The sequence below is a fragment of the Mytilus californianus genome, unplaced genomic scaffold, assembly GCF_021869535.1.
Source record: "Mytilus californianus isolate M0D057914Y unplaced genomic scaffold, xbMytCali1.0.p SCAF_8, whole genome shotgun sequence".
NCBI classification, from domain to species: Eukaryota; Metazoa; Mollusca; class Bivalvia; order Mytilida; family Mytilidae; genus Mytilus; species Mytilus californianus.
In genome coordinates this window covers 100,112,289-100,138,686 of record NW_026262734.1, presented here as the reverse complement: position 1 = coordinate 100,138,686, position 26,398 = coordinate 100,112,289, and the positions used below count along the sequence as shown (strand labels likewise).

General features: G+C 33.8%; 2 protein-coding genes across 2 annotated transcripts in view; both read left to right on the top strand.

Moving 5' to 3' along the window:
* LOC127712747 (tripartite motif-containing protein 45-like) overlaps positions 1–13,188 on the top strand; it is a 171,242-nt gene extending 158,054 nt beyond the window's left edge. The window contains exon 2 of the mRNA XM_052219357.1: positions 12,933–13,188. The gene's annotated coding sequence lies outside the window, so the exon portion shown is untranslated. The remainder of the gene's footprint in view (positions 1–12,932) is intronic.
* The window catches only part of LOC127712749 (uncharacterized), a 174,892-nt gene that overhangs the window by 36,595 nt on the left and 111,899 nt on the right, over positions 1–26,398 (top strand). The window lies entirely within an intron of this gene.

Below are 26,398 nucleotides of genomic sequence, written 5' to 3'. Positions count from 1 at the left end.
AGAAGGCACATCAAATCGGCGAAAAACCTTAATAAATTTGTCTGAAAATCATCAAATCTCTAATTTCTAATACATAGATTTTTCTTAAAAAACTATATGTTGTTGATACATAAATTTCCGTTTTAATGATATAAAATATTCATATGGTCACTGACTTCGTTTGTTGTCTAATAATCAATCTGTTACCTTTTTGGTAGTGAAAAACGTCAACAATTAACGTTTTATATGATGTTACGATTATTTCGACGTTTTGTGGTATTTTTTTCACGTATACCACCACGCTGAATGATATATATCGTAAACACGAACCTTTTGAACAACTCAGAAATTGTATATCAACAGACGGAGTTTGTTGTGCTGTTACACCACTGCCCCAGGTTATTTAGGGAGATGATTGGGTGTGACTGTGTCACAAACATGTTTAATCCTGCAACATCCTGTGTGAGCCTGTCCCAAACCAGGAGCCTCTAATTTAGAGTTTGTCGTCCGTTTATGTCTATAACATTTTTTTTTCAATTATTGATTTGTACATGTCGGTTAAAAGCTCAAAAGATGTAATGTTAATAATATATGTCTTTGTGTTGTAAGCCATGTCGATTCTAAATTTATTTAGTATGTATTTAATATAAATCAGGCTGTTATTTTACATTTTATTTAATGTCGGGGCCTTTTATAGCTTACTATACGGTATGCCGGGTTTTGCTCAATATTGAAGGAATAACAGTGATCTAAGGTGGCTTACATCTACGTCGTTTGTTATATAATTGTAGATAGTTGTCACATTGACAGTCATATACTACATCTTCTAATTGTAAGAAATTATGACAAATCAACATTCACTGAGTCGCAAAATCTATATAAATAGATGCAGTAGCATTGAAAATCAACCTCCAACGAGTTAACCCTATATTAATAGTAGGAGTGGCGTGACAAATCAGCCTTAAATGAGTCACACTATTTTTCAAATGGAGGATCTTGGTAAATCAATCTTCATTTAGTCCGAAATGTTATATCAGCATTTTGATAGACACGTCAAATGAACCTTTAGCACGTCACAATCTCTATCAACAGAAGGGAAAGCTTATCAAATCAACCTTCATTGAGTCACAATGTCTGTGTCAACAGATGAAGTGGTGGGAAAATCAACCTTCAACGAGTCACAAACTATATATAAAGTATATATCAATAGATGGTAATTTAACCTTCAACAAGTCACAAAATCTATATCAACAGGAGTAGCATGGCAAATCAACTTTCAACGAGTCATTAACTCTATATCAACAGATGGAGTATTTTAGCAATTTAACCTTCAACCAGTCACAAACTATGATTTTTGTGGGTAAAATCCTTGTTCATGAAATATTTACACTTACCTGCCTCCTTAACTAATTGCAATTTCCCTCTACATCCCCATACGTTCGTCGAGATTTTTATTATAAATACGGTAATACCTCCAGCTATCTCCCTTGTGTAACTCTTCAGTTTCTCGAGACCAATATTAAGTAATTCTTCGAGAGGGGAGGAGGGTGGGTGAGGCAGGTAAGTGTAAATATTTCATGAACAAGGATTGTACCAACAAAAATCCTAATTCATTTCAATATTTCCACCTACCTGCCTCCTTAACTAATTGCAAACAAATTTGCAGCCCTACTAAAGGGGATGGGAAAGGAATTAAATAAGGAATTAAAAAATTATATTCACCATTTTCTGTCTTCCTCTCTTGAAAGAATAAAAAATTGCTGACTTGGCAATAATGGACTGGTGGTCTGGAACATCCTTCAGATAGAATGAAGTGAAAGTAGTTTCAGATGTCCAGTGAGCTGCTTTTAAAATTTCTTCAGCTGATACACCACAAAATAAAGCTCATGTGCTCTTACTGTTTTTAAAGTGTCTTTATCTGCATTTTCATATGCGTATCGCACTGTATTAACAATCAATCTTGCAATAGAATCCTTAGAAGCTTCTTTATGATGGTTTTCTAATAAGTAACGAACAGTCTCTTTGATTTCCTTATATATTTTGTTCTATATATGTTAATCCTTAATGCACGACAAGGGCATCAGAATCAGTTGCATAAAAATTAAATGAAGAAATGAATAATGGCTCCCAAGGCCTATTCAAAGTCTGTGTTTTCGCAAGAAACTGCATATTTGGTAATAGTTTAATTCCATTTTTTTTCAAATCTAAAATGTCCATCATCTAATGATAAGCTATGAGTTTCACTAACTCTACTGGCTGATGCAATAGCTACTAGAAAAGCTGTTTTGAAAGTTACAAACTTTAATTCAACTAGATTAGATAATCCTTTAATCAATGAAGATAACTCAGAACTGTTTGAAATTTCTAATCCATTGTTATGAATCAATGCTATGACTGACTTGCAACCTGTAGTAGTCTGGGGTTTGCATTTTCTAACAGTAGAAAGATATAACAAAAATTCTGCTACTTCTGGTATAGTTGAAGAAGTGGAATTGATATTGCGTTCTTTTCACCAACTGTCATATTTTCTGAGTCTTGCATCATACACTGTTTGAGTAGATGTTTTTTTCTGGCATTTGCCTTAATTTCTAATTTTTTAGAAAATCCTTTTGACTTATGGCGTAATTTGATAATTTCCATGCCACAAGATTCAATGTTTCTGGACTCTGATGAAATATTTGTATTCGATTGTGAATTTGTGAAACAAGATCTGGCAAAAGAGGTAGTTTTATTGGAATATCTATCAGTAAATCCAACATCTGATACCAAGATTGTCTTGGCCACATTGGTGCTATTAGAAGAACAACTGTCTGTTCTTCTCGAATCTTTTGTAATATCCGAGGAACAAGAATTGGAGGAGGAAATGCATATGCACACATGCCGCTCCAATTTACTGTTGGATCATCTACTTGAAATACTGCTATGTCTGGAACCGGAGAGCAATAAACTGCTAACTTTTTGTTTTGAGCTGTTGCAAACAGATCTATACTTGGAGTTCCCAGTTTCTGAAATATCATATTTACTATCATAGTGTTGAGTGTCCACTCTGTCATCTTGAAAAGCTTTTTCCTCCTCGAAAGAGCATCTGCTAGTAGATTTATCTTTCCCGGAATGTGAACTGCACGGATAGTTACATTGTTCTGAATACACCATTGGTAAAGGTCCCAAGTTGGGTAACACAGTTCTGGCGAATGGGTTCCGCCCTGCTTGTTGATATAACTTATCACTGTTGTATTGTCCGACCTTATCAAAATATTCTTGCCTTTCACTATCTGTACAGCTTCTTGAAGAGCTAACTGTACAGCCTTCAATTCCAACCAATTTATATGTTTTAGTTGGTAAGACTTTGGCCATATTCCTGATGTCTGCCAAGTTTCTAGATGAGCTCCCCATCCTAGTTCTGAAGCATCTGTGATCAAAGTCAACTGAATTGTCGGCTCTTGTAAAGGTATTCCTTTGAAAATATATGTCCGATTTATCCACCATTTTAAATGTACTGTCAAGCTCATTCGTACAGGAATGAACTGATTCAATGGCTGGATGTTTGGCCTCCATAGTGCTAACAAATAAAGGTGTATTGGCCTCATGTGTAATCTACCCATGGGTATTAGGTAAATGCATGAAGCCATCAGATCTAGTAATTTTAAAATTACTTCTGCTTGAATCTGTTGACTGTTTAGTAATGCATGTATTATTTCCAAAATACTTTGAAATCTTGTTTCTGTTGGTGTTACTATCCCTTTCTCTAGATTGAAAAGGGCACCCAAGTATTCTATAAGTTGGGTTGGTATTAAGTTTGACATTTTTTGATTTACCAGAAGTCCCAAATCTTGAACTAGACGGAGTACAAAATCCATTTGCTTTACAAGAGCTGTTCTGTCTGAATTGCTGATCAGCCAATCGTCTAGTTACATGAATATCTGAATTATTAACTTTCTTAGGTATGCTGTCAATACCGCCATGACCTTTGTGAACACTCTTGGGGCAGATTTGAGCCCGAATGGCATTGCTCGAAATTGGTAGCTGTAACCTAGAAATCGGAATCTCAGGAATTGTTTGAAATCTGTGTGAATTGGAATATGAAAATATGCATCTGTTTAATCCAAAGTTACTGCAAAGTCTCCTTTTTTTAAAGCTTTTATAATTGAACGGAGAGTTTCCATTTTGAAATGATGAGGCACTACTAATTGGTTAAGTGTTTTCAGATTGAGAATCGGTCGCAGACCTCCTTGTCGTTTCGGAACTACGAAAACTGTGCTGTAATATCCAAAGTTTTCTTGCCCAACAGGAACATGCTCTATAACTTTTTTTCTACAGACTAATAAAACACTTATTTCTGTTAAAATAACCGACTCGTGAGTACCATATCTTGGAACACTTGTCTCTTTTATGTTTAAACATGGATGACTCATAAACTCCAGTTTTAGTCATTCTAGTAAAAGTATCTAAAACCCATTGATCTCCTGTGATCTTTGTCCACTTCCTGTGAAACATTAGCAAACGTGCCTCTACCTGGGGACTTATATTTACAGTTTGTACAAGGTTCTTTGAACTTACTTCCGTGGAGCTGAGAAACCTTTTGGGCTCCCAGCTGCTTTCCTTGAAAGATTTCCTCCACGAAAATTATCTTTGTTGGAATAAGTGTTTGCCCTGGCAACTTTAGCTCCATGATCAGAATTGTCAGAATAGTCACCTTTCCTCTTTCTGATAAAGTCATTTACAGGAGTGCGATCATCTCTAGACTTGTTAAATTCTTGTTATAACTACCAGCATTATCATAAACATTCTGGGTCTCTCTAGCATCCCGTAAATTCTCTGCTGATGTATGCAGTGTGTCAAAGTATTGTCCATTAAAAAGTTGACTGCCAAAAAACGGGCAACTTTAACAGCTTCTTTTCTGTGGACTTTCTAATGAAGTTAACATTTTTCAGAAAAAGTTTCCTTCTACTTAATACTGAATTTGCCATGATTCTGCCTGATAAATCAGCCATACTTCTAAAGCAATTAATTAAAGCTTTACGTCATTAAATCCTATCATCTTCACAAGTTGCCTCACCCAAAAAAGCAGAAATCATAGTACCATATGAAACGGCTTTAAAAAGTGCCCTGGCAGAATTGTCCATACGACGAAGATCATTATCTAATTCTCTGTGAAAGGGTAGAATATCAACTCCCGATTTAATAGAATTGCCTTTATGACCAATAGCTAGCCCTTCCTCGATAATGTCATCTAACTTAGGAGAACTATAGAAAGCATTAAAATCATCTTTCTTAACCATGAAAGCCTTATCATCCCTGCCACGAACATCTCTGTTTTTCAAATGACCAGAGATAGCTTCCTTTTCTACAGATTTTACTATGTCAATAATTGTACCTTCCAAAGGTAATTTAATTGCTGATTTTTTATCATTCTTGTCAGGTTTTAATCTTACCGAAACAAAAGAAGACGTTCCTGATCTTGAGCCTCTGAAGATTCAGGTTCTATATTGAGAACTGTTGCCATTTTATGAATAAATAAAACCCACTCAATTGGATCAGAAGCACTAGGTGCCCCTTGTGATACCTCAGCTGGGGTGCATGTATACATTTGACTAGATCGCGGCGATGCAGACCTATTTTCAATCTTTTCTTCTGGATCAAGATAAGAAACCTGATCTTGATCAACATTCGACATTAAAGACATCTGATCGTCATAGCTTTTGAACTTGTCAAAATGTGGCCTTTGGTTTTGCAAAGTTGAAGAACTAGGCTTTTCAGGAGGTTGAACTTCAAGAACATTAGCATTGATATCAATCAATTTCTTTTAGAATAAGTTTTGTATTTGTAATTGTACCTGTTATTGTACAATGGCCGAAATATCGACCATACAAGTGCTGTTGTCAGGTGTATTTTCAGTGACAGTGTCGTCATTTGAAGCTCTGACTGCCGCCTCCACAGGTGAACTTATGTCTTAGAAATCTGTCAACCCGTCTACACAGGTGGGTTGAGACAGTTTATTCAATTTAATTGTCTTCTGAACACTTTTTTCAATCATTTTCATGATCAAACTCCGATGCTCCTTTGACCAATTTTTGCAAATTTTGCAAGGGAATGACTCGTTACAAATACGATGTTTATAACATTCATCGTGCTGATCCAGAGTGTTCATCTTGTTCGGACACCTTACGCACGCCTTAAACTTATCTTCCTGTTTCTCCACTTAACGATTCAAATTCTTATTATCCAGATAAACGTACGGGGAAAGCAACGCCTGTGCTTTAAAGGCAGCGCCGAGAGAAACTGAAGAGATATGCAAGGGAGATAACTTGAGGAATTACCGTATTTATAATTAAACAACCTCGACGAACGTATAGGGTAGTAGAGGTAAATTGCAATTAGTTAAGGAGGCAGGTAAGTGGAAATATTGAAGTGAACTATATATGAACATATGAGTAGAATGGAAAATCAATCTTTAGTTTGAATGTCCCTTTGGTATCTTTTGCCTCTCTTTTTCTTTATCAAGTCACAAGCTATTTATGAATATATTGAGAAATTTGGCTTATTACCACTGAGTGAGTATCAAACTATGTATCAAAGAATGGAGTAGACTTACAATTCAACCTGCATTAGTAAAAGACAATCTTGATTTTGATGGATTGAGTGCATCATAGTATTTGCTTGTAAATAACTGCACCAATGCTCCAATATGTAAGCTGAAGTTATCTGACTGTTCTAGTAGATGTAACCAAAAACGTTTTGAACTAATTAATAGTATTGGTGTTGCTTTTTGAAACACATGTTTTGGCAAATGGTCAATTCTATTCTAATTCTTTCAAAAAAATGAAAACAACACCAAATTTCATGCATCCGAAGATTTTATCTGGGTTTACATTCCTCAGCCAAATATTTGAAAGAGAACTTTTAATTTGTTAGGCTCAGTTGGAGAGCCTGGAACTCGTGCAAATTATTTGAACCAATATTGATTTTAGTTGTTGGAACAACTATAGATAAAATTCAAATTGGTCTTTTGCAATGGGTGTGCGCCAACGTATCGACTCTACTAAACTATTCTAAGGGCATTTCAATAATTTACTACAATCTATATACTATATAGCTGATAGCCCAGCAAGACTAGAAATTGGAATGGTCTTTTGCAATTGGTGTATGTCAACTGCTGAATGTTCATTGTAGGAGCACGTCAGCCATTTCATATGTTGTGTAGAACACCTATCTAAATACAATTTTATGGGTTTCATACACAAATAAAACGTTCTTTGGTTGTACTTTCCAAACACTGAGATGCAAAATAAAAATTGTTGACACATGAGGTTTCTTTTGTATGTAGACAAAGTATATTAATGGATCATATAAGAGGTCAGAGTTCACAGCTAATTCTTTTTATTTACATTCATGTTTCTTCAGCCAAAATCCTTTGGGCAATGGCTTTATTCATGATATAAAAATTCTAAAAAAGGATTTAAGTATTTTACTCCTATTTAAAACTGTGAACATAAAGGGGAAGAGCTTATAGCGATCAGCCAGCATGTTTTATTTTTTTTTCATTTACTTTTAAGTAAGACTCTTTTCAGTTATGGTTTCAGTTTTATTTTCTTACAAGTGATAAGAATTAATAGTGATATTTTAAAAATTCCTATTCTCAAATTATGGTCCCCTAATATATAAAAAAAAAATCAAGGTGTTGATGAGTGGAAACCTACATCTTGAGGACCTGATATACCATTTAAATTTGAAGAGGATCACACTTAAAATGAAGGCACTATTCTGGCGACAACAAAGTGATAGCAAACGTTCAGATAGACCGAAAGACTGGTCAAAAGTATCATATCCTCCATAACTTCATTGCTTGGTGTATGATAAGAAAATATAACAAGAATGTGTCCATAGTACACGGATGCCCCACTCGCACTATCATTTTTTATTTCCAGTGGACCGTGAAATTGGGGTCAAAACTCTAATTTGGCATTTAAATTAGAAAGATCATATCATAGGAAACATGTGTACTAAGTTTCAAGTTGATTGGATTTCAACTTCATCAAAAACTACCTTGACGAAAAACTTTAACCTGAAGAGGACAGACGGACGAACGGACAGACGAACGAACGGACGCACAGACCAGAAAACATAATGCTCTTACTGCCATCGAAGGTGGGGCATAAAAATCAAAAGATAAATTACTTCCTCCTTTACATTGCTCAGAAGGATAATCTGATCAACAAAGTCATATTTAAAGTTATTATCATACAAAAAACAAAAACCAAAAGGCAATTTGATATTTTTATTCTTAATTGTCAGAAGCTTTTAAATGACAAAACCAACTTCTGTTTTGTCAAGTACAATAATAATACAATTCAAAAAAATGTTAACAAAAATATACACCAAAAGAATCTGACTATTCAACGAGCTTCAAGTTAATCATCACAGTATATAGAGCTGTCTACCATAGACACAACAGCTAAAGTATATGTTTTTTATCTTTTAAAATATGAGGTCAATGTGCCATTTACTTTACATAACCTGTTGTAGGCGTGTTTGATTTGTCAGTATTTGTCCTTTCTTAGTGCTATTTACATGTGCATTATTGTAATGCAAGTAATATAAGTGTAGTTTACACTGATTTGAATATTTAAAAGCATGTCATTGTAATAATCATGAAATATTTTCAGCCCATATTTTTTTTGGCGATAAAAGATGGAGGGTTTTCTATCAATGTGGATTTGAGGCATAATAACAAATAAATAAGCTTCAGAGTAGGAACGGTACAAAACAAATAGACCATGGTTCGGAGTAGTAATCACCGTGAAATTTTGACATTTTGACCTCCTCTCTCTATTATATGCCGTCTTATATATTTTTGTTCAAATAAGGGGGTCATCCTGGTGGTAGTCCAAGCTTGTAATTCCCCCCCCCCCCCGCCCCTTTGTGCGCCTGTACTAAATCAGACTACATATACCATGTGTTGTTCTATGTTGTATGTTTTTATCGGGTATGTAATTAAGTACTGCCTATGATTGCTTACAACCACTTCGTTTGAACTTTGGTGGATAGTTGTCTCATTATCAATCATACCACATCTCCTTATTTTTATATAAGTAAGTAAGTAAAATCTATTCTATCACATAATTTCTACTTACCATGAGCAACATGGCGGGTAACACTAGAGGAGCAGGATCTATTAACCCTTCCAGAACACCTGATATTACACCCAGTTTTTGGAGCTATTCATGTTGCTCAGTTATAGTGTTTTCTGGAGTTTACGTTTTGAGACATGGCCTTGTCAGTGTATTTTCGACTTATAATTTTGAATTTCCTCTTGGTAATTTCCGCCACTTTTTTAATTAATGTAACTTGTATCTCTTTTTTTTCTGTCTCATCTGGGCGGTTTTTATTTTTATATAAAAGACTATTTAATAATTTATTAAAATCTTAATCTTCATTTGCCATGATTCATGTAAAGAGATTTTTATTCATATTTCTCAGGTTTGGAAACTTCTGAAATAAATTAACAAGAATTATAATCTTGGTGAATGATAAAGATGGCAATCTAAAACAAATTCTGTTTATAGTTATGCGACCAATGCTGACATAGACCATAGGGACTTGACTCGAGGTCAGATATATAGCCCGTTAATCGTCTACGTGCATAAAAAAACACAGGTTTGGGATAGTAGGGGCATACGTTTTTTTTTAAATGCACGTAGACGATAAACGGGCTATATATCTGACCTATAGTCAAGTCCCTATGATTTAGTTTGCCTTCAATTTCTCCCAGTTTCTATCCTCAAACTGCAATGACTCTAAAACCTAAATTAATTCTAAATTGGAATGTTCAAAATTGAAAGTAAATTTGGGCATAGATTGTTTTATTTGCATAGTTAACATTCACTAGCCAGTTATCTACCTTTTTATCGATCAACTGAAAGGTAGATGGTCATTAACTAAGTATGTATAAATGTAGTACTGTGTAGTACTGTGTATATATAATTACTGTTTGGTGACAAAGTGTAAAAAATAGTTCATCTAAGCATTAGTGTGAGTAACATGAAAAAAATACTTTAAAAAAGACCAGCTAGAGACGTAAATAGAACGAGACAGAAAATCAGCAGGTAAATCCGTTCATATCATACTTCCTTGTACGCTACGTTAAATCAAAGTACTGTTGTACTATTTACTCGGATGATCACAAGAACAAGATCGGATTCCTGACGAATAAAGGATTTTCATTTCACCGTAGAACTGGTATTTGTTGTCATATGTTCAGTTTCTTTCAATGCATATTTGGTCGATAAGAATCAAACATTTGTTCAATTTGATAAGTTCTATCGTATTGACAGAGAGCCGACAAGAACCACTAAAAATGAGGAGTTCCTGAGCAGAGTGAAAGATTTTGCAGAACCTGTGTACATGGAAAACCACAAGTATTATTCCAATGGGTCTTCAACGTGGAAATGTGTGTGGTACATTCCGAACATAAAGTATACCCCGATCAGATGTGACTGTTTATCAAAGCAGTTCAATAGATGCCATCCCATCTTTGAAGTGAAATTACGTCCAGACTAGAGAAGTGCAGATGACCGTATTTTATATTCAATTCATCCTTGTTATTGTCTACAGTACTGTGTGGATATCCGTGCACCAAGAACCAACAAATGAAACTAATTGGTTCCCTTAAAAACCATAACGTAGGTCTTTCATACTTCAAAATTGTCCTGTAAAATTATTTGCATACTTCTGAATATTTGTCATATTAAGAGAGACCTCAATTACTTCTTAAATCGTTACATTCCCCGAAAGCCTCATAATGCTATTTGTCTTTGGTCTGAATGTGGACTGGGGAGGGAATTCATTTCGGCAATCTGGTCAAACCAGTAGCGATTCAAAAAACTTGTGATAAAGGAAACGTGTTGTTAAATGTGAGAAAAGCTGTAAAACAAAAAGTCATCAAAGTACAAAGTGATATAATATAGCATACTTACAATACTACAAGACTTGAATTCCACATTATTAACAAATTGCAATTTGGTCAGGTACATGTAATTGAAAGAACTGCAATATTTGGGTCAGAATATTGAATGAACTGCAATAGGTAGAAAGAAACACTTATAGTCAAGTCATGGACATTCTACAAAAAGTGACATCTTAACTGATTTGTGGACAGATGTATTATTGGTATCTGATGTAGTAATGACCAGTAATTAAATATTCTTTCTTGTCTTTTCAAGGAAATGGCAAAATCCCTAGATATGTTTTGTGGAACCTGTGACAGAAGAAGTAGATCCACCAAAGCTGTAAAATACTGTACAGACTGCGAGGACGGGTTCTGTTCAGAATGTTTAGATTTTCACGGAAGCATGAAAGTGTCCATGTCCCATCATGTAATAGATATAAATGCAGTTGACGGAATAGGATTCAACATAAGTAAGTTCTGCAAAGTTCATCCCGATATGGTTTTAGAATATTTTTGCTCCGATCATGATACACTGTGTTGTCGGTCTTGTATGGCTAGTGACCATCGATCATGTGACAAGATACTTCCAATTGAAGTTGCTGCGAAAGGTGTCAAAAGTTCAACAATGTATGAAGAAATTGTCACTGATGTCCGCACGCTAATTTCCACTGTAATGGAGCTTGGAGACAAAAAGGAGAAAAGTGTATCCACTCTTGATGATAGCAAGGTGACTGTACAACAAGAGGTGCAGTATATTCAAAAGAGGTTACAGACACGAATTCAAGAAATCGGAGTGGCTTTAATGTGTAAAGTAGACAAAGTTCATACTGAACAATCAGATAAAGCAAAAGTTGACCTGAAAAAGATATGTGATCGCAGAAAACAGATACAAAATATTTCTAAGCAGTTTGAATCTGTGTCCAAACACGGATCTGAAAGTCAAATATTCATGTTGATAAATAATATCAAAGAAGAATTGAATGGTCATGTCAATGAATATTTCCAAAATTCCTGTCGTCCCAAAAAGCTGCATCTCTTTTGTATAAGCAGTCCGATTTGCTGTCCGTTATGAAATCATTTGGTTCAGTGGAAATCAAAGAGACTTCCTTAGATATCAAATATAAACCATTTAAGGTCCAGCTAGCGCAATTCCTGTAACAACAGAGAAAGCTTCCAACCAAATTCCAGCTAATTACAAAATTTGCGGTACCTTGTGCAGACATTGTCGGCATAGGTGTGACAAAAAACAAAAGATTATTCCTGTGTAATCAGAGCGGTTCTAAGTTATTTGTTATTTCAGACGAAGGCCAACAATTGACGAAAATTCAAATGAACGGGTGTCAATGTGGGATAGCTATTGAAGAAGACAAAAATACAGCATGGGTCACAGTTCCTGATACATCATGCGTTCAGACAGTAGATATCATTAAAATGGAAAAGGGCCGACAGATAAAAGTACCTGGAAAATGTTATGGCATTGTACTTTTTGGCGACGAAATTGCTGTCAGTGGTGACGGCAAGATATACATTATCAGCAAACTTGGTGACCTTAAGAAGACACTTGATGTCGAAGGAGGTGATATACACTCTATATCAGTTGGACTAAATCATCAACTTCATTTTGCGCAGGCGGATATAGCAGAATCAAAATTTAAATGCGTGAGATTAGATGATGGAACAGTTACATCTATTTCTTCTCAATATCTAATCGCACGATCGATATAAAAGCAGACAAATTAGGAAATGTATACGTACTGGAAAGGACATCAAACTTTAAGCTGTTTTGTATTGAAACTCTTAAAACCATGTTGACAACAGAAGATGGGTTGACTGAACCATATGGCTTTGCTTTCAGTACTAATTTTTACAAGCTTTTCATTTCAAATTATGTTGAACACTTAAATAGCGAGATATTGGTCTATCATTGTAATTAAAAAATTGAGCAAGAAAGTCCTGTTTGCTGAATATGAATCAAAACGGCCTTAACATGTATAAATCAACGTGTCAGGTATAGACAATTGTAATTCTGTTATCTATGATTTATCATTGTAAGATGAACAAACAACCATTTTTCTTTATGTAAATTTGATTTTTTGAAATTGTATAAAATGATCAGTGAAGACGTAGTGGTCATTATATTTAAAATTCTATATCAATTCTCTTTAATTTGATTAGATCAAAGAGTTCTTTGTTTAAAAATTGTGGTTTTTAAATAGAAAATAGAGAAATTCGAAATAAACTGGTTGTGATCTAAGTATGGGAAACAGCAGTTTGTTTATTAGTTGACGTTTGGCTCTAAACTAGTTTTCAGTGTACTCTTAATAACACATGTGGCGAAGTAAAAGCTGATGATTTACTCTGCAATAACGTATTTATGGAAACTGACTATTAGAGCATTTGCATTATTCTATATCTTGATACGTGCACGGATCGAAGTCCACGTATCGGGCGGATTTGTATAAAATAATGATTTAGCCCAGACCTCTATTAAAATTAAATTAAAATCAAATGCATTATAAAATATATCCATCGGGACCAACTCGACTTAATTTATCCTTTCCTCATATAAGTTTGATACGATACGTCGATACGGATACGCCAGCAAATACGTGAATAATGCAAATACTCTTATCAAGAGCAAACAAAGAAATGATAAACGTATCAAAATATACATGCAATTACTTGACGTTCATACTGATATGAAACCATGCTGTCGGTCACTCTGATAAACAGCAACGACATTAACAGTACAGAAAGACAGGATCGTGTACAGTTCTAAGGAACAAACTGTTCAGAACTTAAATGCAAACAAAAGAAATATTTTTGTTGTTGCTACAAACTATAGTTTATACTTGGTTTTTATCCAAAGATATATCTATTAGCAGAAATAATCAAACAATAACAAATATATCTTTTGTCAAAAAATCTGGTATAAAATTTTAAAAAGTATGCTTAAATAACAAATATACCGTACTCTAAGGAAAATTCATAACGAAAAACCCTTTATCAAATGGCAAAATCAAAAGTTCAAACAAATTAAACGAATGGAAAAACAACTGTCATATTCCGAACTTGGAACAGGTGTTTTTTTATGTAAAAAACCGTGGGTTAAATCTGGTTTTCTAGCTAGCTAAACATCCCATTTGTTTAACAGTCGCATAGAATTCCATTATATTGACTACAATGTGTTACCAAAACAAGCAGACATACATATAGATTGAATTAGGTAAAAATGTCGAAAATTGGGGTACATCAGTCAACATTATGTTGTAATGTTAATCACTAGAAAAACAAATAAATATTTCAATAATGAAAACGATATTGCATAAAGACACTCTACAGAAAAAGTAAAAATGAAAGACAAGAATAAATAAAAAGACCTTAGCACAATAACACAATGGCGGGATGAATAAATGCCGAGCCACATCAAAAGAAGTAGATTTAATTTACTCTAAATGGACAAAACAGTAAAGTTTAAATATATACAAAGACATTTGTACAAACACCTATTACGTTATGTACAAACACCTATTACGTTAATGACAAACGCCTATTACGTTATGTGCAAACACCTATTACGTTCTGGTAAACGCTTTTTTGACACAGATTAAAACAAAACGCATCAATGATATAGAAAATAAAGAAAATCACAAGTTTTAGCTCTCTTAAAAGCTGTGGACTGCTTCGATCTTTCCTTATTTAAGGTAAAAGGTGTGCATGGGGTTGTTGATAAAGTATTGGAAATATGGTGTATTTAGATATTGATTGATTTAAAAATGCGATAAATATTTAGTTTCAGGGAAAATGATGTTGTTCTACTTTAACAGTGTGCGTTATACACCCATGCTTTTAAAATTTTGTTCACTTTCCTTGTTGAAAATTAAAACTTTTTCAAATATACAGCCACGACTCTGGAGATGTGCCTAGACTGGCAAAAAGTTATGAAATATATATGCAACACTCAGGACCGTGTCCTTCCACCCAAACGTGTCCGATACCGCCAAACGTGTCCACATGACGTTACTGAATTGCAAAACATGTCCTAATGTAAAAGTGCACCAAAGCTTGTCATTTGTATAAACGCCTAAACGTGTCCAGTTTTTTTGATTAATTATACCTTATATGAGAATGCCGGATTTTGATTGGTTGGTAGCCAGTGTTTTTTTTTCGCATATTCTAACCTTTTTCTCGTTTCAATCGAATTTGCATGTTTTTCACCACTGCCGGTGAATTTGTCTCAAATTCCCCTCTATGCCGTTGTATTTGCCATTTTGGATATTCCTTTTATGCCCTCATGAGCCTCTTCCCGCCAAAATTATTAGAATATGACGTTACATAAAGACAGTGCTAACGCGTATAAGTACATGTATAATTCCTGCGGTATAAACATGTTGATGGATTACAGATTATTAGTAAAAAAATATTCCCCTTCACCAGTACAGAGAGTTTCAATCAAAATCTATTCGATGTAATTAAACAGATATATCATGTTAAGGAGGGGTATTTGCGAAAAATACCAGTCTTGGGACCAAATTTCCCTCGCCTAATGGCTCGGGAAATTTCACAGTCCCTTGACTAGTATTTTTCGCAAATACCCCTCCATATCATAATATACCTGTTCAAAACACCCAAACGTGCCCAATCCCCCCAACGTGTCCATATCATGCTTAATTTTGTTTCTTTTACTGGAACTATCATTCGTGCCCATATTATCAATACGTAGGTTATTTGTTTATTGCTTTTTTATTATCGTATACTCATTTTACAATTTCAATAATTACTTTGGGCCTTTTTTAACCGATAGTATAACCTGGGTAAAAGTGGGGGCGTCATTTCGGCTACGTTAGATGTAAGTGTAAGCGTGTAGGGAACATGCCCCTTTCTCTGTGCATTAAAACCTTTGTAGCAATTTACTCTTTCATGGTGCCATCAGTTGTATTTGAGAAGGCAAATTTGTTTTTTTAATTTCCGCAACTTGTATTTAAAACGGCCTCGGGTTGCAGTCATGCATAAAATAAAAATAATATAAATACTTTATTTAAAGAGGGTAAACTTAGTTAGTACAATACTAATCTCCCCTGATGCCCTCTGAATAACTCAAAATATAACAATAATGTAATATATAAATATACATACATACATACAGCTTTTTATGCAAAACAAATGGAGAAAAACACACAGAATCGTTTCATGAACATATTTTGAATGATTTTCAAGACAGATATTTGGATTTTTTAGAATATAGATAAATTTCATAATAATTACATTTTCAGTTTAGAAACAATATATTATAAAACCTTTGTTTGAACTGTTCTATCTTTTCTATCTTTTTGATTTCTACAGGAATACAGTTTTGTTTCAAAGAACAGTACCAGAATATTGAAATGTCTTTTTCATAGAATTTGTTATCGGACGTGATATGAAAAGACAATTATTGTCCGATGAACGCAAAGAATATCTTGCATTAACATTTTGGTTATTGTTCAATAATTGACAAAGATAATCAGGTGCAATACTATTTACACACTTATACATTAAATAAATACTCTTTTGTGATATATGATTCTTTTTTGAAAAGTTAACCATCCTAATTGTTTGAATAAAGATTTTGACGGTGTGTCATATGCTTTGTTAAGAATGATTCTGGCTGCCCTTTTTTGTAATTCTAACATTTTTTTCATATTTAGATTACTTGTTTCTGACCATATTGTACAGCAACAATCAAAGAGAGGAAGTACATATCCATTATAAAATAAACATAAACCTTTTTGCGAAATATAATGCTTCAACCGATTTAGTAAACCTAGTCTAGTTGAAATTACAATACATACTTTGTTTATTTGTTGATTTCATGAAAGACAATCATCGATTATGATGTCAAGTAATTTTTCACTGTTAACATTTTGTAAAAGAATTCAACTGTATTCTATCTTCAATGTTTCTTGTATGCTTTGAAGCTTCCTATGTGAACCAACTAACATAGATTTGGATTTTTTAATATTAAGAATCATATCATTATTTTCACACCATATTTTAAAAGTTGCTATTTCGTCATTAAGTTTATCACATATATCATCAACGGAATTTGAAGAGTATTGAAGAGTTGTGTCGTCAGCATACAAATCAGGCTTTGTATGATTTAGTTGTAGTGGGAGATCATTAATATATAAAAGAAATAATAAAGGTCCTAGAATACTGCCCTGCGGTACACCAAATGTTACTTTCCTGAAGATATGTTGTTATTTATTTTTACTTTTTGAGACCTGTTTGATATATATGATTTGAATCATTCAGAAGAAAGAGAATCTCACTAACTAATTCAAAATTTGGTGACTATGTTGAACGCATCTATCCCATCGAACTAGAGATAAAGGATACAACAGATACAGTTAAGTCGGCCTCATATCTTGACTTACATAAACAAATTGACAATAAGAGTCGGTTGAAAACAAAACTTTACGACAAAAGAGATGATTTCAGCTTCCCAATTGTGAACTTTCCTTTTCTAAGTAGCAACATTTCAGCAGCGCCTGCATACGGAGCATATATCTCCCAATTGATACGATATTCCCGTGCTTATATTTCCTATCATGATTTCCTTGATAGAGGGTTGCTGCTCTCAAGGAAGCTATTAAACAAAGAGTTCCAAATGGTGAAGTTGAAATCATCCGTTCGTAAATTTTACGGACGCCATCACGAGTTGGTTGACCGTTATGGAATAACCGATGCACAGATGATATCGGATATGTTCCTTACGTCGTAACTACAATTCCCTTTTCATGAATGTGACCTACCAAATTAGTCTATTTACCGGGTTTGTAATAACATGAGCAACACGACGGGTGCCACATGTGGAGCAGGATCTGCTTACCCTTCCGGAGCTCCTGAGATCATCCCCAGTTTTAGGTGGGGTTCGTGTTGCTTAGTCTTTAGTTTTCTATGTTGTGTCATGTGTACTATTATTTGTCTGTTGGTCTTTTTCATTTTTAGCCATGGCGTTGTCAGTTTATTTTCGATCTATGAGTTTGACTGTACCTCTGGTATCTTTCGCCCCTCTTTTATTGATGTCATTTAGGACATACATGTATTAGCGCTAAAAGATGTGAAACGTTCTGGTGTTTAACCTTTTCTCTGCCATACGGCCTATCCGGCCTATTAAAAAACACTACCTTTGAGTGCCACCGTGAGGCCCAAAGGCCAACGGAATTGTGACGTAACGTAATAGTAAACAATACGTCATAAAGCTAGAGTTCGGGATCTGGAAGATGGCCGGCATCCAATCTATTCCAACTCCAGGATATTTTGGTTTTGCCACTAGAAGATGAAGAACAACTACAATTTGATATCAACCAGAGGAGACCAATTAGAATTCTATGAATTAGCTAGTCGCCAATAGTTTATTTTTATTTACTGTTCTCTTTAGAGTTGACAAATGTACTTGTGCTACAACCAAACAAACAAACATGTTGAAATAATTTCTCTGTTTTTACGTTCTCTTTTGCCAGGGAGGGCACCCGATAGCTTGTAAATGAAATTCTTTATGTTCAGACAATAAACTATTTGTTGTCGTGTTTATGTTTTGGTGTCTAATACTAAAATAAACATCGGGGTCTTGTATAGCCGACTATAAACGGTATGGGTTTTTCTCATTGTTGAAGACCATACTGTTGCCTATAACTACTTACATAAGTACTAGTACTCTGAACTTTGATGGATATTTGTCTCATTGGCAATCATACCACATCTTCTTTTTATATAAACTTGAATTCGATAAATTTCTTCGAGTTTCTGTTTTCATTGCAACTTTACTGAATGAATATGAAGTAATATAAAAACTCTCATAAAATAAACAAAACAAACATATTTACAGACAGAGTAGCACATGCTCGTTTACAGTGTTGTGCAATAAATATTCGTCACCTACAGTTTTTTGTCATATAGTTCCGCCCCAATAACATATTGTGTTGCTAATTTCGGCTAAACTTGTGATTTTTTAAAATTTTCAATATCATTGATGCGTTTTGTTTTAATCTGTGTCAAAAAAGCGTTTACCAGTACGTAATATGTGTTTGCACATAAACAAGTTTGACAAACATTACATCATAACTTAGTTCAGTCGAAAATACCTCCTTATTTTAGAGATCAGTCTGTACCAATAATTTCTTATAACTACCAAACCAATTGCAACTAAAATTTTCAATTGCAAACACGTTTTGCAGGATCTCAAAATTGACGACTTCAAGTCTAAACCTCCTGATTGCACCTGTGCTAGTTTCCAATTCACATATAATCCGGCTGGCCACGTTATTACCGGAGACCTCAACATTGTCAATAACACTTCCCTGCGAAATTTGTTATCCAAAGGTCCAAAATATTGTGAGCCTAAATCCATCAATTGGAAATACAACTTCAAAATACTGATGGATTCAGTCGAGGATTATGCCAGGCAATGGGCTAAACGCGAGAAAGAAGACATAGATACTCTTTCCGGACGGATTAAGGCTGTGAGATCGTTGATAAAAATCCGAATTAAGAAACTTAATGGGTCTATCAATACCCACGCTACGTCAATTTTTAAAGACCCAAATGTTGCAAAACACTTGTCCTACCTCCATGACAAATATGTTGTTGTCCCCGCAGATAAAGCCCCAAACAACATCATTTTTGTGTGTAAATATCATTACATAAACTGCTTGATAAATGAATTAGGTATTGACAATTCACTTGGAAACTCAACATATACCCTCACAACACTTACCAAAGAGGAAATCCTGGATAATCATAGGTCTGTTCTATGGTCCTTTGGAATTTCAACCAACGATGAAGAACTGGATCTTCCATCACTGTATTGGATACCTAAACTACATAAGTGTCCTTACAAACAAAGGTATATTGCTGGGTCTTCCAAGTGCTCCACGAAACCTCTTTCTAAATTATTAACATCTATTTTATCAGCAATCAAAGCCGGGCTCCAAAGTTATTGTGAAACTGCCTATTCTAGTGTTGGCGTGAATCAGATGTGGATACTAAAAAATTCCAAAGATCTTTTAGAGTACATACAATCTAAGACTCTCTCATCTTGCAATAGTATTAAAACATTTGACTTTTCTACACTTTACACAAGTATTCCCCATTGCAAACTAAAAGACAAATCGAAAGAGTTGGTATTACTTTGCTTCATTCAAAAGAATGGCGAACGTAGATACAAGTATCTTGTCTTGGGGAGGGATAAATCCTACTTTGTAAAGAATCACTCTGATTCAAACAAAAAATTCTCTGAAACTGACATTATCAAGATGCTTGATTTCTTGATTGACAACATACTTGTTACGTTTGGAGGACGTGTTTTTCAACAGACTGTCGGAATTCCAATGGGAACCAATTGTGCCCCTCTTCTTGCCGACTTGTTTCTTCATTATTATGAGGCTGACTTCATACAGAAACTTCTTAGGAAATATCCTTTAACTTTACGTTCCGCTATATAGATGATGTTCTCTCACTAAATAACACAAAATTTGGTGACTATGTTGAACGAATCTATCCCATCGAACTAGAGATAAAGGATACTACAGATACAGTTAAGTCTGCCTCATATCTTGACTAACATCTAGAAATTGACAATGAGGGTCGGTTGAAAACAAAACTTTACGACAAAAGAGATGATTTCAGCTTCCCAATAGTGAACTTTCCATTTCTATGTAGCAACATTCCAGCAGCGCCTGCATACGGAGTATATATCTCTCAATTGATACGATATTCCCGGGCTTGTATTTCCTATCATGATTTCCTTGATAGAGGATTGCTGCTCACAAGGAAGCTTTTAAACCAAGAGTTCCAAATTGTGAAGCTGAAATCATCCCTACGTAAATTTTACGGACGCCATCACGAATTGGTTGACCCTTATGGAATAACCGTTTCACAGATGGTATCGGATATGTTCCTTATTTCGTAACTACAATACCCTTCCCTTTTCACGAATGTGACCTACCGAATTAGACTATTTACCGGATTTGTAATAACATGAGCAACACGACGGGTGCCACATGTGGAGCAGGATCTGCTTACCCTTCCGGAGCACCTGAGATCATCCCCAGTTTTAGGTGGGGTTCGTGTTGCTTAGTCTTTAGTTTTCTACGTTGTGTCATGTGTGCTATTATTTGTCTGTTTGTCTTTTTATTTGTGGCCATGGCGTTGTCCGTTTGTTTTCGATCTATGAGGTTGACTATCTCTCTGGTATCTTTCGTCCCTCTTTGAGCTTTTTAAAAAGCTGTGGACTGCTTCGCTCTATCCTAATTTAAGGTAATACGTGTGCACGTGGTTGTTGATTCAGTATTGGAAATGTGGTATTTTTAGATATTGATTGATATAAAATGGATGTCTTAGACTTGGAATATCAATTTTTGTATATATATTAAGATGAACTTTTCTAAAATTTTAAACTGGCTGTTCAATGTTGTACGTTATACACCCATGCTTTTAAAAAAAATCGATTTACTTGTTGAAATTTAAAACATTCACAAAACACGACTCTCGAGTTGTGCCTCTTTGTAGGTGTGCCCAGATTGGCAGAAGTTATAAAATACAGATAAAGAATTTTTTTAAACACTGTATAGGAACATTGTTTAGCTAAACAAATCGTGCATATTACAGATTAACAAAGCAAATAAACAGGTGTTAAAAAATTGATATTTCAATATTGAATTTCAGTGTACAATATATGCATAATAAAACGAACATGAATTAATAACACTTGATCGGAACTGAAATACACATAGTTAATTTTCCGGCATTTGATGTCTTATCCTGAGACGAGAAAAGTCTGTAATTCTTTATCTCATTTAAGCCAATAGCTGTTGCTGTATCTCAGCCGAATCATAAAGCAACCAATCAGAATCTTTATGTGATAAGTAATTATTTCAAGATGGCGTGTATATTCACTGAAACTAATAGCTCCGCACCGTGATGTGAAACAATAATAGGCGTTTGTCATTAACGTGATAGGTGTTTGTACATAACGTAATAGGTGTTTGTACATAACGTAATAGGTGTTTGTCATTAATGTAATAGGTGTTCGTACATAACGTAATAGGTGTTTGTCATTAATGTAATAGGTGTTTGCACATAACGTAATAGGTGTTTGCTATTAATGTAGTAGGTATTTGTACATAACGTAATAGGTGTTTGCACATAACGCAATATATGTTTGATCATAATGTAATAGGCATTTCCACATAACGTAATAGGTGTTTGCACATAATGTAATAGGCATTTGCACATAACATAGTAGGTGTTAGCACATACTGTTATAGGTGTTTATACATAACGTAATAGGTGTTTGCACATAATGTAATGGGTATTTGTATATAATGTAATAGGCATTTGCACATAACGTAATTGGTGTTTGCACATAACGTAATAGCCGTAAGCACATTATGTAATAGGCTATTGCACATAACGTAATAGGTGTTTGCACATAATGTAATAGGTGTTTGCACATAATGTAATAGGCATTTGCACATCACGTAATAGGTATTTGCACATAATGTAATCGGTGTTCACACATAATGTAATAGGCATTTGCACATGACGTAATGAATGTTAACAGAGAGTATCAATTGTTCACATAATACATAGTAGTACAACATAATGTTAAGCCTAGTGCACACAACAAAGATAAGCGATGACATATCATACAATTATATGACCAAACAGATAATTAATTTGACATAACACAGATATGCAGTGTCAGGAAATAAAGGCACTAACACATAACATAAAGAAGAAATAACAGGACGTAAAGGCAAAGCGACAAAACACATTAAATATTTACACTATAAGACAGTTACGGCGTTCCATGCAAAATCATAAGTTTGGTATCTTCGATAAAATATAATTAATGCCAGCAGATAAGTAGAAATTATTATCCAAATCACACTTGCACTATAATTTCCTCTTAGAACACAACATTATATATAATTTACATATAAATCTATGTTTTGAACTAATGATTTATAAAATAATTAGGATAGAAGTTTCCATGTACAAGTTAGACCTTTTTAAACCAGGGACTCGTATTATTCTAAGGCATTATTTTGTTTGAATTTCTTGGCAAGGACACCAACTATCTGAAGTTTGAAGCAATTTGTCAAAATATTTGACCAGTTGATTAGTTTGTGGGAGAACAATGCAAACTGCATTTTGGTAAACTATTTGAGCAATTGCTATTGTGATAAGCCAAAGCCTACTGAATAAGAACATTAAAAAAGTATTGAAATAACAATCCCTCGACTTTATAAATTATATAACCATTAAAAGCTAGATGAAAAAAAGTCACTTTATGTTAAACTCCTGTAGATAGAATCATACATGAATATCTTCATTTGTGATCAAACTACATTTGTGATAAAATCTAGTAAAGTATTCCTGCTATTGCAATTTATGGAAATTAAGATGACATTGCAAACACTAGCATATCTTGTAAAATCAATATACAAAATACACTCGAGTAGATCAACGAAATATGACCATCAAGGAAAGGAGTCCAAGAATCGAGATCACCCTAAGAATTTCTAGATTAAGAAAGTGTTTAGGTAATTCAATTATAGTTTCAATTTAGAAAATATGAATTGACTTAAAAGGGTAAATTATGACATTTTTACCTTTTATGTTTATTTGTTTTATGTACACATCGTTGTCAATATAAAGTAATTTTATGCGACTGTTATACAAGTGAGAGGTTTATCTAGCTATAAAACCAGGTTCAATACACCATTTTCTACAAAAGAAATATGACTGTACACACCAAGTCAGGAATATGACAGTTGTTATCCATTCGGTTGAGGTGTTTGAGCTTTAAATTTTTCCATTTGATTATGGACATTCCGTTTTGAAGTTTTCTCAAAGTTCGTTATTTTTTTATTTTACTTTTTATCATGTTTATGTCTGTAGTTGTTTTTATTTAAAACACATTTTATGCATACAATTACACAATATAATTATAAAAGATATATTTTTTTATACATAAGTCAATCTGTTCAGATTTATGAGAGATGATAACTAAAACAACATGTATATACATTAATAAATACTAAACATGAAGGGTACAAATATACAAATGTGTACTCCTAAAATAATATCTATCATTGAAAATAGAAATTACATACAAATTGAATACAAAATTATATAAGAATGTTATCTTAAGGGTCAAAACTTTCTTTTTTTTCTTTTTTCTTTTTTTATTTGTTTTTCAGTAGTCAGGCTTTTACAATCCCTGTACATCACCACCTGACTATGGTGTTAAGGGGTTTGATATAGGAAACAAAAAATTTAATAATTGACTACATTTTTTTTCTACTGTGAATTTGAACGTTCCTGATGAAGGTAATCCAATCAAAGGGTTTCGGAAGCAAGGATGATCAAAACATTAAGTTCTGTAAAGTAAGTTATAAACAACCCCGGCATGACAAAATGGAAAAAGTCAAAAGAGAAAACGAACGGCCGGAATTATTCTAAAAACGATGAACGAAAGACAAAATATAGCGTCTAACGACAATTCCTCAGTTTATACAGATAAGCTCCTCCGTTGTGACAGTCACATTGAGAATGTCACAGGGTTACACTTCTCTGCGAATTATCAACTCCCTTAACCCTGGAAAGATTTATAAAAGCACAACATAAAAACAAACTTAAACATAACAGATCAAGTTGTGCCTAAAGAATGGAATGTTTTCCCCATCTAAATATTGCACTATATGATCCTGATGCTCTAAGAGAGGAAGAATATTGACGAGATACTAATATATGAAAACTTCTCATAAAAAACAGAAGCATAATTTTAAAAATACATATTAAGATACTGTGGATTCATTATTATTCGTTGGATACTAATTTTCGTGGATTTTGTGGGTACAAGGGAACCTAGAATTTAAATATTCAACGAATTACAAATATTCTAAAGGAATGTATTCAGACATTGCCAAAACCACGAAATTAGATATCAACGAATATGCAAGTTTTCCTCAATCCACGAAAATTGGTACTTACGAAAATAAATGAATCCACAGTATTGAATTCTCTTCCTATCGTTATCTGTACACCACGAATGTATTTTACACATAAATAAATCTGTTTGATTTTATATTAGATATCACAATGATTTAAATATAATTGTAGATCATTAATCAGTGATAGAAAAGTAAAAGATAATGTGTCAGATGCACCACTTTTTGAATGGCAGTAATAGTTCTGTATATTCATGATATTGTTGGTATCAGAAAGCTGATTTCAATGAAATGCCACTGGGCCAGGTGCAGCCCTGAAAAGTCGCACTTTTATTAGTGTATGCAAAGTACAACTAGATATAGTATATACACTGATTACAAATATAGGAAAAAGACAAGATCTGAATAAAAGTTCCTCCAAAATAAGACATGAAACTGAATTTTAGTATCGACAAAACAAGGTTTGGGAAATTATACAATTTATTTCATAAGTTGACTTTGGGCTTTCAGTCACAACGAATATCGCTTTACATGGGGTCGGTGAAAGGAGAACGATCAATTGTAGAGAGTATTACGTGTAGCCAACAGAATACTGCCCTGGAACTTCAGTGACCTTTGATTTTATCAACAGATAACACACCTAGTCTTGTCCTTTTTAAACATATCTGCGAATTTTTACTGACAAAATTATTAAATTGTTAAATGAAGATCTATGATTAATAAAATATTATTAAAAGAACAAAAAAAATAGATGTTTTGGTGTTTAAAAAACTTGACCTGACAAACGTACGTTGGCGGACAGAAAGTCAGACAACAAAAGAGACGGGTCTAGATCACTCATCTGCTGATACGGCACCTGCTGATTTTGCACCATTTACCTGCCAATTTTGCCCCTATGTAAAACAGGTAAAATTGCTTCCCTTTATACATTAACCGATTTTAAATTGAAAAAAAAAATAATGCCATGTTACTTTTTTATTTAAATTAAGATAAATAACAGCTAGAAATTAATTATGTAAGATTGCAAGAAAGAATAATTTAAATGGTTTGTAAAATTTGGAATACGTACACTGTTGACAGTTTTGTCTTTTTTTATAGTTCACAATAAGAATTTACATAAATTAATTTGGAAAACAATATTTTTTTAATCTTGTAAAGTTAAAAAATAAGTGAAATGAAATTATTTGAACTTATAGCAGGAAATTAACTTATATTCCAATAAAAGATAAAACTGTTAGGTTATATTTTCCTTAAAATATTATTGTTTGAACACCACTAAAAGAAGATAATCATACAATAAATATAATTTGCACAATGATTTATAATTAAAGCAAAACGATATATTCCAGTAATTTACGATGGTTAAAAGGGGGAGGGCAGTCATTCTGATATTTGAATACGTTTATAGTGATCATGATTATTATGATAAATGTAGAGAATCCTTATACTTCCAATGCAAACATGGTGTAAATAT